Below are 13,244 nucleotides of genomic sequence, written 5' to 3'. Positions count from 1 at the left end.
GCCTCTCATGCTGTAGTTCATGGGGTTGCAAAGAGGCAGACATGACTTAGCGACAGAGCAGCAGCAACAACCGCCTTAGCTTCTGCAAAACAGCCTACAAACTTCTCAAACAATCAACAAGCAAAATGGGAAACATAATGTTAAGGCTACATGTCCAACATTGTGAAAGAAACTACCATTCTGATTTCTACCACAATTTCAGACAATTTCCTACATCCTCCAAATTGCTGGCCTATGTACTTGGAATGTAACTCGTTACTTTGTGAATCCTTACTAAGCATACTTTCTTCTAAGAAGTCCTTTCTAGGGATGCACTGGTGTTGAGTAAAGGCAGCAAAATATCGGTCTATTAGTCAGAGCAAGATTTGGGCAACACTGAAAAGGTGATAATTTGTACTTTTTTCTAGATGGTGAAGCATGGGCGTATGATTCATATGTATAGAACTATTCCTATACATAGATACATATGTATATTTGTATACATGACAAATATATATACACATATATATACATACACATATAGATATGTATATCTATACAAATATACATATGTATATTTCTATACATATGTATAGAAACAGTTCTATACATATGAATAGACATATGAACTTGTAAAGAACTATTTCCTCACAGCCTTCCTGCACAAATACCATGATAAGAATTCCAGTGTGGTGGCAAAATCTTGTCACTGAAAGTCTCAAGCTTTGGAATAGACAATTTGGTGTTTATATCTTCTGGATCTACCTCTTATTAGCTAGGGACATAATTTGTACTCTCAAGCCTTAATTTTCTCATCTTGTAACACACATAATTTAGTCCAAATCAAAATGTTAGTGGGAGGATTAAATGAGACATTATGAAGCATCTATGTCTAGTGCTATCTCTAGTAGATAGTATGTGGGCCTTCAGTAAGTCTAAATTCCTTTTTCTTGCCTCATTTCCCTTTCATGAAAATCACTGGAGGTTTGAGCAATCTGTACAAAGCTGGAAAGTTCTAAGAGATCAGAAGCTTTGTGCAGACTTCCAGGTTAGGATCCCACACTACAGGGTGAATTTTCTGAGAAAAGTTTTCTTCCATTTAAGGCTGCCCCATATGGTTGTACAGTTTGTGCCCTGCAGACCCATTCACAGGACAGACCTCATCCATTTGTTTATTTATGACAACGATTTACTGGCAGATGGCAGTGTTTTGTTCCAGCAAAATCGGTATATCACAACAATTTTCCAGCAGATGGAAGTAAAGTGTCTTGAGAAATGGGTGTTTTTGATGCCCAGAGGTGCTTCAGGAGCTAAGCGGAGACCTTGAACTCTGATTTGCCTGAATATTTTTCATTTCCATACAGCCTAAAATTCCACAAACTATAGTAATTTTGTTTAATATATATTCTTCAAAATGGATACGTATTAAAATTGATTAACTCTTAAGTCATTCATGCCTGCTGCATTCAGGCCTTATTTTTGCTACCCTGGGATAGCTCTGGGGAAATATACCTCTAAATCTCTCTAGAGGGAGATACTATTTCTAGGTTCCAGGGATGCTTGCTATTCAAACAGATCAGAAAGTCCAGGCTGTGAAGAAACACGAGCAATCCATGGAGAACTGTCTCTCAACACCCTCCGCCATAAAGACATGCAGCGTAATAATACCACTGTGGTGCTCAGCCGTGTCTGACTCTTTGCAACCCCGGGGACTGTAGCCCGCCAGGCTCCTCTGTTCATAGGATTTCCTAGGCAAGAATACTGGAGTGGGTTTCCTACTCCATGAGATAGTCTCAACCCAGGAATCGAACTAGAGTCTCTTGCGTCTCCTGCATTGGCAGGTGGGTTCTTCTTTCTTCCTGGTATTTATTTTTTTTTTAACCATTATTGCCACCTGGAAAGCCCCATTACAGGACACTAAAGAATAGAGGCTGATAATTCAATATTCTATGCTCTGCCATAATATAAACATGTATGAGGGATTCTATGCAATGCTAATTTTAGAGCCCAAGTATAAAATATGTTGTAACTTACCACTTACAGTCATAATTAAATAAATATAAGGTACCTGTACTACCCATGAAGCAGTATACGGTTAAAGTATATTTAGATTAGTAGTAAATGTATATGCCAAATTTTAAGAAAAACATTAAAATATATTTTAAAGAAGCATAATAGGTATATTAAGAGAGGAGAGACAATGGAATCATAAAGTGCCCTTCAGTTCAAACTAGAGAAGGCAGAAAAAAAAAAAAGAAAGAAAGAAAAGGATTACAAATCAAAAAGTTGTTACTCATAAAATAATGAATAATGAATAAAATGATGAATAATAATAATGAATAAAATAATGAATTTAAATGTGAATGGTTGAAATATACAAATCACAGGCAGAGACTATGAGTGACTAAATCTAATCATTTTTTTTTCTTTAACAAAGCATGACCCAACTATAAGCTGCCTATAAGAAACTCACTTTGCAAGCACATATCTGATAAAAGACTTGTATCCACACTATAAAAAGTATCCTTAAAACTCAACAGAGAAAATAATTCAATAAAAAATGGACAAAAGATATGAACATATATCTTACTAAAGAAGGTAACAGATGACAAATAAGGATGTGAAAAGATGTTCAACCTCAAAAGTCATTAAGAATTGCAGATTAATATAACCAGTTAGTACTACATACCCATTATAATGGCCAAAATTGAGAGCCCTGACAATAACAAATGCTAGCAAGAGTGTGGAGCAACAGAAGTTCTGTTTCATTGCAGGTGAGAATACAGAATAACACAGCCTCTTTGGAAGACAGTTTATACGTTTCTTACAAAGCTAAACATATGCTTAGTGTATGATCTAGCAATAGTGTCTCTAGGTATATATCAAAATAAATTGAAAATTTATGACCACACAAAAATCTGCACATGAACATTTATATTGGCTTTAGTCATAATTTCCAAATGTTGAAAGTAACCAAGATGTCCTTCAATAGATGAATGAATAATTATGAATATAATGGAATACTAAGTGGTAAAAAGTTGCACTATCAAATCACAAAATGGCACCGAGGGGACTTAAAAACATATTGCTAAGTGAAAAAGCCCATTGGAACAATCTACATACTGTATAATTCTAACTATAAGACATTCTGAGAAAGGAAAAGTTACAGAGAAAATAAGATTGGTGGTTGTCAGGGGTTTGAGGATGGGGAGGAAGCAGTAAATAGGTGAAGCACAGGGTATTTTTATAACTGAAATGATTATATATGATACTATAGTGTTGGAAACATGACATAAATTTGTCAAAAACTACTGAAATTGTACAAAGAGTAAACTCTAAATGATGACTTTTAGTTAATAACAATGTATCAGTACTATTTCTTTATTGTAACAAATGAAACACACTAATGCAAAATGTTAATAGGGAAAATGCTGGGGTGAGGAGGAACTCTAATACATAAGAACTCTGTACCTGATGCACAATTTTTCTGGAAGCCTAAAACTAAAAGTCAAAATTATTTAAAAATTATATTAAATTTATACTTTGAAATTAGTTAATGTCTTCTTCTATTTCTAGACTATATGCTCCATAAGGATCAGAGCACAATGGTTGCTGAATAAATTAATAAAAATCCAAAATACATTAATATTATTTATCATATATAGGAAATACTGATTAAGAGTTTGCACAATATTACTTTAATTGGAATTGGTATCCACACCCTTACCATTTCTGAGTCCTCTTGGAAATATCTGACATACAGATATAATCTTGCCCAACTAATTGCTAAGTTTGACATCAATGATCAGTAAAGACATTTAATAGAAAATTATATGTTATGATCATTAAGCCAGTGTAAGGCACATTGAAAGTGAAAATTCTATATATTACTGAGCCCCAATTTTGTTCATATTATTTGTGATGGCTAAAATAATGGGGGGGCTTTTTAATCCACCTTCCTTGCTTGGTTCTGCTAAGACCCTTCTACCATGGTTCTCTCACTGACTAGAACTATAACAGAAATATTTCCTCTAAATCTTTGTTTCATACAAACATTTGTATGTTGAGGTATTAATCCAATCACCTGTTCTATGCTCAGTGATGAATAATATCCCATCTCTTGCTTTCATACATAACCTTAAACCAAGAGAAATAGAAAAACTGCAGATTCTTTTTTCTCAGTTACTTTCTTTGCGTTTCCAAAGAAATCTTTCTCTTTCTCTTGATATTTTTTTAGCTATTTGGATTTGTTTCACTTTTAGTTTTTGTCCTTTTGGAAGACTTCCTACTCATCAATCTAAGAGTCCCCCCCCTCACCTCCAAGACAACCTGTATCTCATAAAAATATCCTACCCTCAGTGTGTATGACAGTCAACATCTCCAGTTGTTTTAATTTGCTTCCATATATGTTACAACTATATGTTTCATGTGCATGCAGTTATGTATCTACATGAAAGTAAGAAAAACCCTGACTGTGTACTGGAGTGAACTTCAGATATTAACATGCAATTTTTTTCAAAAGTAAAGCTCTAACTAAAGTTACATAAACAAGTAATGAGAGACCTAGGCTCATAAGCACAGATTCCTGTTTACCAATCCAATGTTATCTCTACAAACCACTCTGAAGTTAGACTCTACTTCTCTATAAGCATTGCCTACCCTGGATGGAAATAAAGATTATTTTCATTGCCATGTTGCCTGAGGGATTTCAAGAGGAAGTCAGAGTCCCTTGCATCTTCCAATTTCTTGTACTCAAGCTTAGTAACAATTGGAAATTGTACTCTGGCGTGATGCCATTTCCTGAGCAGGGGGGTGCTAAGTCCCACTCTGGTGCAGTTTGCATTTTAGTGTATTTTGTAAATAAATTCTTAACAGATGGAAAGAGCAGCAGGAAGCCAGCACCAGGGAGTCAGCAGGTGGACAGGAAAGCCAGAAATGGACTGGCACTGATCAGATTAACAAAACTGAAATATCTTGGGATTCACACATGCTTCCCACAAAATAAGTTGGCACTGACCAGATAGGCAAACTCAAATCAACCCTGAGCATGGAAAATTTCCATTACTCTGTTCCTATGGGGTACAAAGGTCCCTCCCAGATGGGGATGCCAAAGCTATAAATCCTTCAGAGTGGCAGTCTGTCTTCTTTTCTTCCCTTGGAATTGTCATACAGCAAGAAGGTGAGATACAAATTGCAATTATTAGGAGTATTAAACTGCTCTTAATTGCACTAGCCACAAAACTAAGCAGGGAGGGAGGAAGATACTATCTTTGTACCCTATAAATCATTGGTATAGTCTCCCAAAAGACTTAGAAGATTTCATTGCTACTATAAGAGCATCCCCTTCTACTCTCTAACCCATGGCATTGTTCCCCATAATGTATAAGTCTAATAGCTTTACTTTAAGGTCTGCTGCCCTGCTCACACAAAGATGTTACTCTTGAATTAAAAGCCTCTTTCCCATTCTAAAATCTGTCTCCCCAAGGATCTCTGCATTTTGCCTTGCACTGTGGGTATTATCTGATGAGCTAATGGCTGGCAACATAGGTCTAATGCTGGCTGGACATCCGAGACCATTGTGCTGGGGACTTGTCCCGGTCAGGCCCAGAGGTCTCTAGATAAGTGTCAAGGCTTTCCAAAACTCCAGGAACTCATAGTCTTCATTTGGAACTTCAGAGATGCTTAATTACATTGCTTAACTCTTTATGAGATTTTTAAGATGTGCATCAAATCCTTGGAGTCCAAGATAGATGCATATTTAAATTTTGACTTTGCCATTAATTGTCTGATGATGGAATAGTTGCCTAAGACATCTAAGCCTAACTTTTCTTACTTCTGAAATCATGACTGTGAGAATTAATTGAGAACATGTATACAAAGAACTCAGCAAAGCAACTGGTACATAATAATGAATACACAGTAATTCTTGCCTGGAGAATCCCCATGGACAGTGGGGCCTGGCAGGCTATAGTCCATGAAGTTGCAGAGAGCCGTACCCGACTGCAGCGACTTAGTACATACACACACACACACACACACACACACACACACCATAGTGTATTCTATCACCATTAACATTTTCATTTTTACTGAAAATTGAACAGAACTAGTGTAAAGAATGTGATTTGAAAATTATTCTTAGGGATCATTGATATACCTGGCGTTGTTATTGTTTAGTCGCTAAGTCATGTCTGACTCTTTTGAGACCCCATGGACTATATCTTGTCTGTTCATGGGATCTCCCAGGCATTAGCACTGGAGTGGGTTGCCATTTCTTTCTCCAGGGGATCTTCCCAACCCAGGGACTGAACCCATGTTTCCTGCATTGAAGCTGAATTCTTTACTGCTGTGTCACCAGGGAAGCCCTTATACATGGCATAGGAGATTTCAAAACAGTTATAATATGTGGTGAGAGTTCAGAAGAAGAGATAAGTGCAGGGGTAAGGTTGGAGAAAGTTGGATTTGATGGCTCAACCCACCTGTACATGATTTATAAAACCCACAATGTTACAAGAAATGTGAATCCAATTCTAGTCCAAACTGATGGTAATCATCATCAACATCAAGTAGACTAAACTAATATTCCAAATTTAGTCCAAACCAGTAGACTTGAAAGAGGCAGTTCTTCATATAACAACAATAATCCTATTCAGAGATCAGACTACGACCAGGATATTAGGGACAACACCAAACTAGTCCCAAAACACCAAATAAAGTTAATTTATTACAAGACCAAATATGTCCTGTGCTGTCTTGACATCTTTAAAACTCACAGGGCCCTGAAGATCTAACTGTGAGTTCCCCTCCTCTCACCAGATATGCCCTCTTGGATGAGGGAAGAAAGGATCTCACCAGGCTAGTTTCCCTCTCAGCCACGCCAGCTCTACTTCTCCTAGTGCTCAGCCTACTGGGTTTCACTTCTCTGCCAGTCCTTGAAATGATTCAAACAAATCAATAGTATCCCCTCACAAGAACCAGGGGTTACCACGCCCTCTTGTTACAACAAAGCCTGTCTCCCAACCCTCTGCTTGTTCACCCTACTCCCAAGTATAACCTAGGTGGACCTTGAGTGCATTCAGTGTCTTCCTCCCCCAAGCTATGAGTATGTGTAATCAGTACACTTCTGTTGAAGTTTCCTTTCCAGGATTAGATATTGTACATTTGGTCATCTCCATAGCCTCAAGATGAGAATTACCCTTCACCAATGGGGTGGTGAAGAGGTGGATAAAATATCTACTATAATCAGATCAATTGAATAAAGAATAGATAGCTTTTCCTGTTGGAGAAGAACATACTCAGAAAACTAAGCCCAACTGACTGGTGTTCACAGTGAGGATATGAAAGGAAGGCTGCATTATACAGTAGGTTTAAGATATGAAGATCAAGAAGAGGAGTGGCAGGTACAGGACATCATAAGCCTCTAGATACCATAAGCTTCCTGGTTTCCTGCCGACAAGGGCTTCGCAGGTGGCTCACTGGTAAAGAATCTGCCTGTGGATGCAGGAGATGTGGGTTTGATCCCCAGGCCAGGAAGATCCATGGAGGAGGACAGGGCAACCCATCTAGTATTCTTGCCTGGAAAATCCCATGCACAGAGAAGCCTGATGGGCTGCAGTCCATGGGTCACAGAGCTGGACGTGACTGAGTGAGCCTGTATGCCTATAAATGGATTATGAGAGTAACCTTCAAAGCTTGCTTTGTCTTTACCCCAGTGAAAATTGAGCTGCCAAAGTTAAAGGCTGCCACTCAAACTAGTGGTATACCTTAGTATATCATACCATTCAAAAGGAGGAATAAAAATGAGGAAACTTAAGCTTGTTTACCCATCTGTTATCTCCATAAATGATGAAAAAGAAAAAGAGATTGAAGGGAAAATTTATAGATGTAATGTTTTTATATGCTTGTCCCTAAGATTCACCCTCCTATTCTCAGGCGTTGGGGACAGAATACAATTTATGATGACCTACTGGATTGCCTCCATGTAGCCTTTAACATTTTCTTTATAACTCTTGAAGTACAAGGTGAACAGTGAGTAAAATTCTAGTTTGTGTGGCCCCCAGCCATGCTACATATTCAAATTGTTCTAACTGACATTTTGAGCTATCACCAGTGTTTGATCTATATTAATTCTAATCAACTAAGCTAAAATCTGATTTTTAGACCTCTATACACAGTACTTAAAATACAGCTCTAACAGATTTAGCCAAGATGACTGTTTCCAACCCATATTTATCTACATCTGTGAAATATAAGAATAGGATGAGACTCCTAACTCATTTTGACAGATATGCTGAAGTATTCTCTAAAAAGCTTTTCCACATCCCCTCAGTATTATAAGGATTTGTTTCTAGCTATTCCTGAATGAAATGGCCACATTGTGGATCAAAATGTATAATTCTTGATTTGGATACCTCTATTATCATGATGAAAGTTAAAGCTAAGCAAACCAGGATTTAGAAACAGCATAATGACTAATACAAAAAGGCTATTTTGGGTGAAGGACATTTTGGCATCTGGTTTTTAGTAGCAATATACACATCAGGTTAACATTTATGTAATCAATCTAATGCTTTATGTAATTGACAGCTTCTTTTTTATTAAGGCCTATAATTAGAGTATCTTAATTGAGTTCCCCTAAAGTGGACTCTGAGATTAGGATTTGAGTACAAGTAGTTCATTTGGGAGCTGATCCCAGGAAATGTCATTGGAGGAGTGAGGAATGAAATAGGGAAGAAAAGAAAGGCAATAAAAGGTGTACCATCAAGCCAGTTACTATAGTGGTTAACTAGAGCTCAGAAACTGTGGATCCTTCACTTTTAAATGTGAAAGAAAAGGGTAGAGAATCACTTTCCAAAATGATTTCTATGCAGCCCAAATTGGGATGGGAGGGCGAACCATATGCCTTCTCAAGGTCTCTTCCAATCTTATGATTGTATGATTGCTCATTATTGAAAATTGGCTGGTAATTGGTTTGACACCGAGAGGTCAGTATGTGAATGGAACTGCACAACCTCTGGATTTTATAGTAAAGAACGATGTGCTTATCCCAGGCACATTTCAGAGAGAACTCTTTTTTAAAAAAATTCATAAATATACCACAATAATCTTCAAAACTTCTAATTAAGAAAGACTATCTAGGAGTTAGCCTCAATTCTGATATGTAGAGAGGGAGGTTTGATCATGATGGACAGGAGAAGGACTCATGATGGACCATTAAGTACTCTATAGGTATGTACAACACTGCTTTTGTTGTCTGTTTGCTTTTAAACTACATATATTCCTCATATATCATTAGATACTGGTTCTAGTAAAGGCTTAAGTTAGAAGGAAAAAAGCTATACTTCATCTTTATTGCTTTTAATAGGGAAAAAATCACCTTTTTACAAACAAATGGGGATCTGATTATAATTATGTGACTTTTTGTACATAATTTTACATAAGATTAGTCACCCAGAATGCATATTTTAAATGCACTGGCTCTTGCTAATTGGCCAACAGTGAATTTTCAAAGTAATCAGTCCAATTACTATCTGCCAAGATGCAGAGATCAAACATAGCTTTTTTCTTTTTTAGAGTTCTAATGTTTGTAGAAACAGAACACTTATGAATTTATACTCAGAATACTTTTTTTTTTTAATGTAGCAAATTAATGAAGGTAAGATCCCGTTTTAACTGAAATGGGGAAAAGAATGCAAAATAAATTATCTAAATAAAATAATCTTTATTTTAATTAATTTTGTTCACAGGATCTCTTAAATCAAACCTGAAATAATATAAAATTGGGGAGCTGAAAAAGATCTTAGAGACTATACAAGTCCAATCTTTGCATTTTGTAGATAAGGGTTGAGAGGGGTCCCGTGCCAAAAACAATTTGGTGACACCAAGTACCCTGTGTTAGAATTTGAACTCAGATGTCTCATTTGTTAAGTTAATGTTCTTTCCACAACACTAATCAGGAATATAAAACTGTATGTTAAACTATTTAAGAAATAGTTTAACAAAATTTGAAAAGCAAGTGTTTGTAATAAGAGGCAGTGAAAAATTACATCTTCTGATTATGTACCTGTAATCATCACCCTGTGAGTCTACTGTAGATATGCTTCAGAGAAGAAAAATTCAAGATTGGGGTGCTCATTTTTAAATCTAATTGGCTTGTTTTTTGAGGTTGACAATAAAGCAACATTTTCTGGCAATCTGATTATTGTCATATTACTAATTCCAAGATTACCCTGGAAATAGATTTAAATAGTTTATTCCCTTCTACCAAAGGAAATAAATAATTTAACAATACCAAAGAGATTAATAGGCTTTCAGTGATCTGCATTTTCTTTGGCATCCTCTCTGGATAAAGAGAAGCCTATAACTACTAATATTTGCTTCAAAAAAAGATGATTGAGGAAGAGGGGAAAGGAGATTTCTAGTATTGCACAGAACTCTTAAGAACAAGCAAGAAAAAGCATTAGTTTTCCTAAGGCAAATATGATTTTCTCTCACCACCATTGGGAAAGAATGAAGAACTGAAAGCTATGCTTTTGTTATTATTACTTTTTTTTTTAACTATTGACTTCTCACTTGCTATTAAACTTAACAGATGCATACAAGGTGAATAGGTTTTATATTAAATTCACAATAATCCTGAAGGACTGACTGTGCCACAGATATGACCCAAAATAGAGCATTTAATCTCAGAATTTACCTTCTTCATCTGGCTAAAAGGAGGGTTCAGTTCACTTCAGTTCAATCTCACAGTCATATCCAACACTTTGCAACCCCATGGACTGCAGCACACCAGGCCTCTCTGTCCATTATCAACATCCAGAGCTTACTCAAACTCATGTCCATAGAGTCGGTGATGCCATTTTTATTTACTTTATTGTAATTGCTTCAGTACTTCAACTACACTTTTATTAGGTTGTGAACTACATAAAATGTCTTATTAATTTTCATATCTTCAGTGTCTAGCCTAAATGTCTACTATGTAAAAGACAATAAATGTCTCATAAGTGAATGACTGAGAATCTGATATAGCTAGAAGTTGTAATAAAATCTATAACCACAGAAATAAGAGTACAAAGATAGAGCTAGGTGCTAATGGAGAAGGAAGAGAAAAATTTTATCAGCAAAGCCTAAGAGAAGGTATTGTAAATTAACAGAAGTCAGAACTTCCTGAGAGTCAAGGTAAAAAGATCATATGATTTTCACACTTAAAGAAGAAATTTACAGAGTGAAGTAAGCCAGAAAGATAAAGATCATTACAGCATACTAACACATATATATGGAATTTAGAAAGATGGTAACGACAACCCTATATGCAAAACAGAAAAAGAGACACAGAAATACAGAACAGACTTTTGAACTCTGTGGGAGAAGGTGAGGGTGGGATGTTGCGAAAGAACAGCATGTATATTATCCATGGTGAAACAGATCACCAGCCCAGGTGGGATGCATGAGACAAGTGCTCGGGCCTGGTGCACTGGGAAGACCCAGAGGAATCGGGTGGAGAGGGAGGTGGGAGGGGGGATCGGGATGGGGAATACGTGTAAATCTATTGCTGATTCATGTCAATGTATGACAAAACCCACTGAAAAAATAAAAAAATAATAATTAAAAAAAAAAGAAGAAAAATACTATCTATTAAAAGAATATTTTATAATATTTTATGAGAATATTTAAAAAATAAAATTCAATAAATATCCATTAAGCACCTACTACTTCTAAGATGTTCCTTTAGTCATCAGATTTAGAAGGGTTGTCTAATGGATGACACAGGACAAACAATGCATGAACATAATATTGGACAAGATATAAAATAATATGGAGGAATATAATGGGATTCAGAGGAGGGAGGAATCACACACGACTGCAGGGATCATGGAAACATTCTTTATTCATTCATTTTTTGGTCACATCCTGCAGCATGTGGGATCTTAGTTCCCCAACCATTAATGGAACCCATGTCCCCTGAGGTGGAAACACAGAGCCACTGGACTGTCAATTAAGTCCCCATGGAAACATTCTTAGAGGAAGTTTTGTTTGAAATGGGCCTGACATTTAGGTAGATTTTTCAAACTTGCATGTGAGAAAGCTAAGGAAAAAATTTTCAGACACAAAGGCAGCATGTGCAAAAGCACTAAATTAATAGAGTGCATTTCAAGCTCCTAGGGAAGTGAACAGTCCTTGTAACACAGGTTTAGCTCTCACAAAGGTTTTCAGTCAGGAAGTAATAAGAGATAAAGTTGAATTAGTGCTTGTAATACTAGTAGAAATTCAGTACCTCCTGAAGAGAAGTGATTTTGCACGAATCAAATTCAGGATCCTTATCTTGATTCAAAGCTCATCTTTAATTTCCACTCAGGTTTGAATCCTTTGGCATATCTAATTTTAATAATTAAAGGACTCTTTGGACTAAATAGCATCTAGTGTTCTTTTATAATTCATGAACTTGGGAAAGTTTTAATATTGTATGGATATGAATGAGATTACTAAAACAGGCTAACAAGCCATCTCCTTCATGACACACACTTCCATAAATGTCATGAAACTTTATGTCACCATAAAATTGGCAACAAGGAAGCACCTTTCTGTGGAAGAGAAGTTCTCTAACAGTCAGTTGCAAGATACTCTGGTCTTTGCTTCATCTGGCACATTACAGCTATAACAGTAAATGCCCCTAATAGAAACAGAAGAAAAATTGGCTGTAAACTTTCATAGGAGAAAGTTTGATGCTTTGACCACGGTTTCTATATTCCTGTTCCAACAACAACAAAAAAAAAAGGCCATTACTATCAAAGTACCTCTGATATTTAGAAGATCCCACAGGTCTTAAATCCTCTTGTTTAGAAGACTCAGATACCAACCCAGAGAATATACTATTTTCTTGGTAATGTATAGACAGTGGGTGTTTTTACTGCTCCCTGTTCAGGACAAAAGAAACTTGTTAATATCTTTCCAAAAACCCTACTGCTATACTTAAACTGCCTCCTAAAGGAGTTAATCCAGGTTCCAAGGATGAAGTATTTTATCTCTTCCTCATAGTAAAGAGTACGCAAAAGAACTCTTTGTATAAAATATCCATATATTCATCATGAAGTGAGGTTAGAGCCTGCTTTGGTTCTTGGTATCAGCCACATCTTTAAAATGAATTATAATTCTGTAGTCACCAATGGGTTGCCACAACTGGTTCCCCATTTATCCATGGCTTGCATGGACTCATCAGCAAGCCTCAAACTTCACAAGTCTATGGATTCATTTCCATGTAGTTTCAA

The sequence above is a fragment of the Cervus elaphus genome, chromosome 20, assembly GCF_910594005.1.
Source record: "Cervus elaphus chromosome 20, mCerEla1.1, whole genome shotgun sequence".
NCBI classification, from domain to species: Eukaryota; Metazoa; Chordata; class Mammalia; order Artiodactyla; family Cervidae; genus Cervus; species Cervus elaphus.
Note: the sequence above shows the minus strand (reverse complement) of the source record.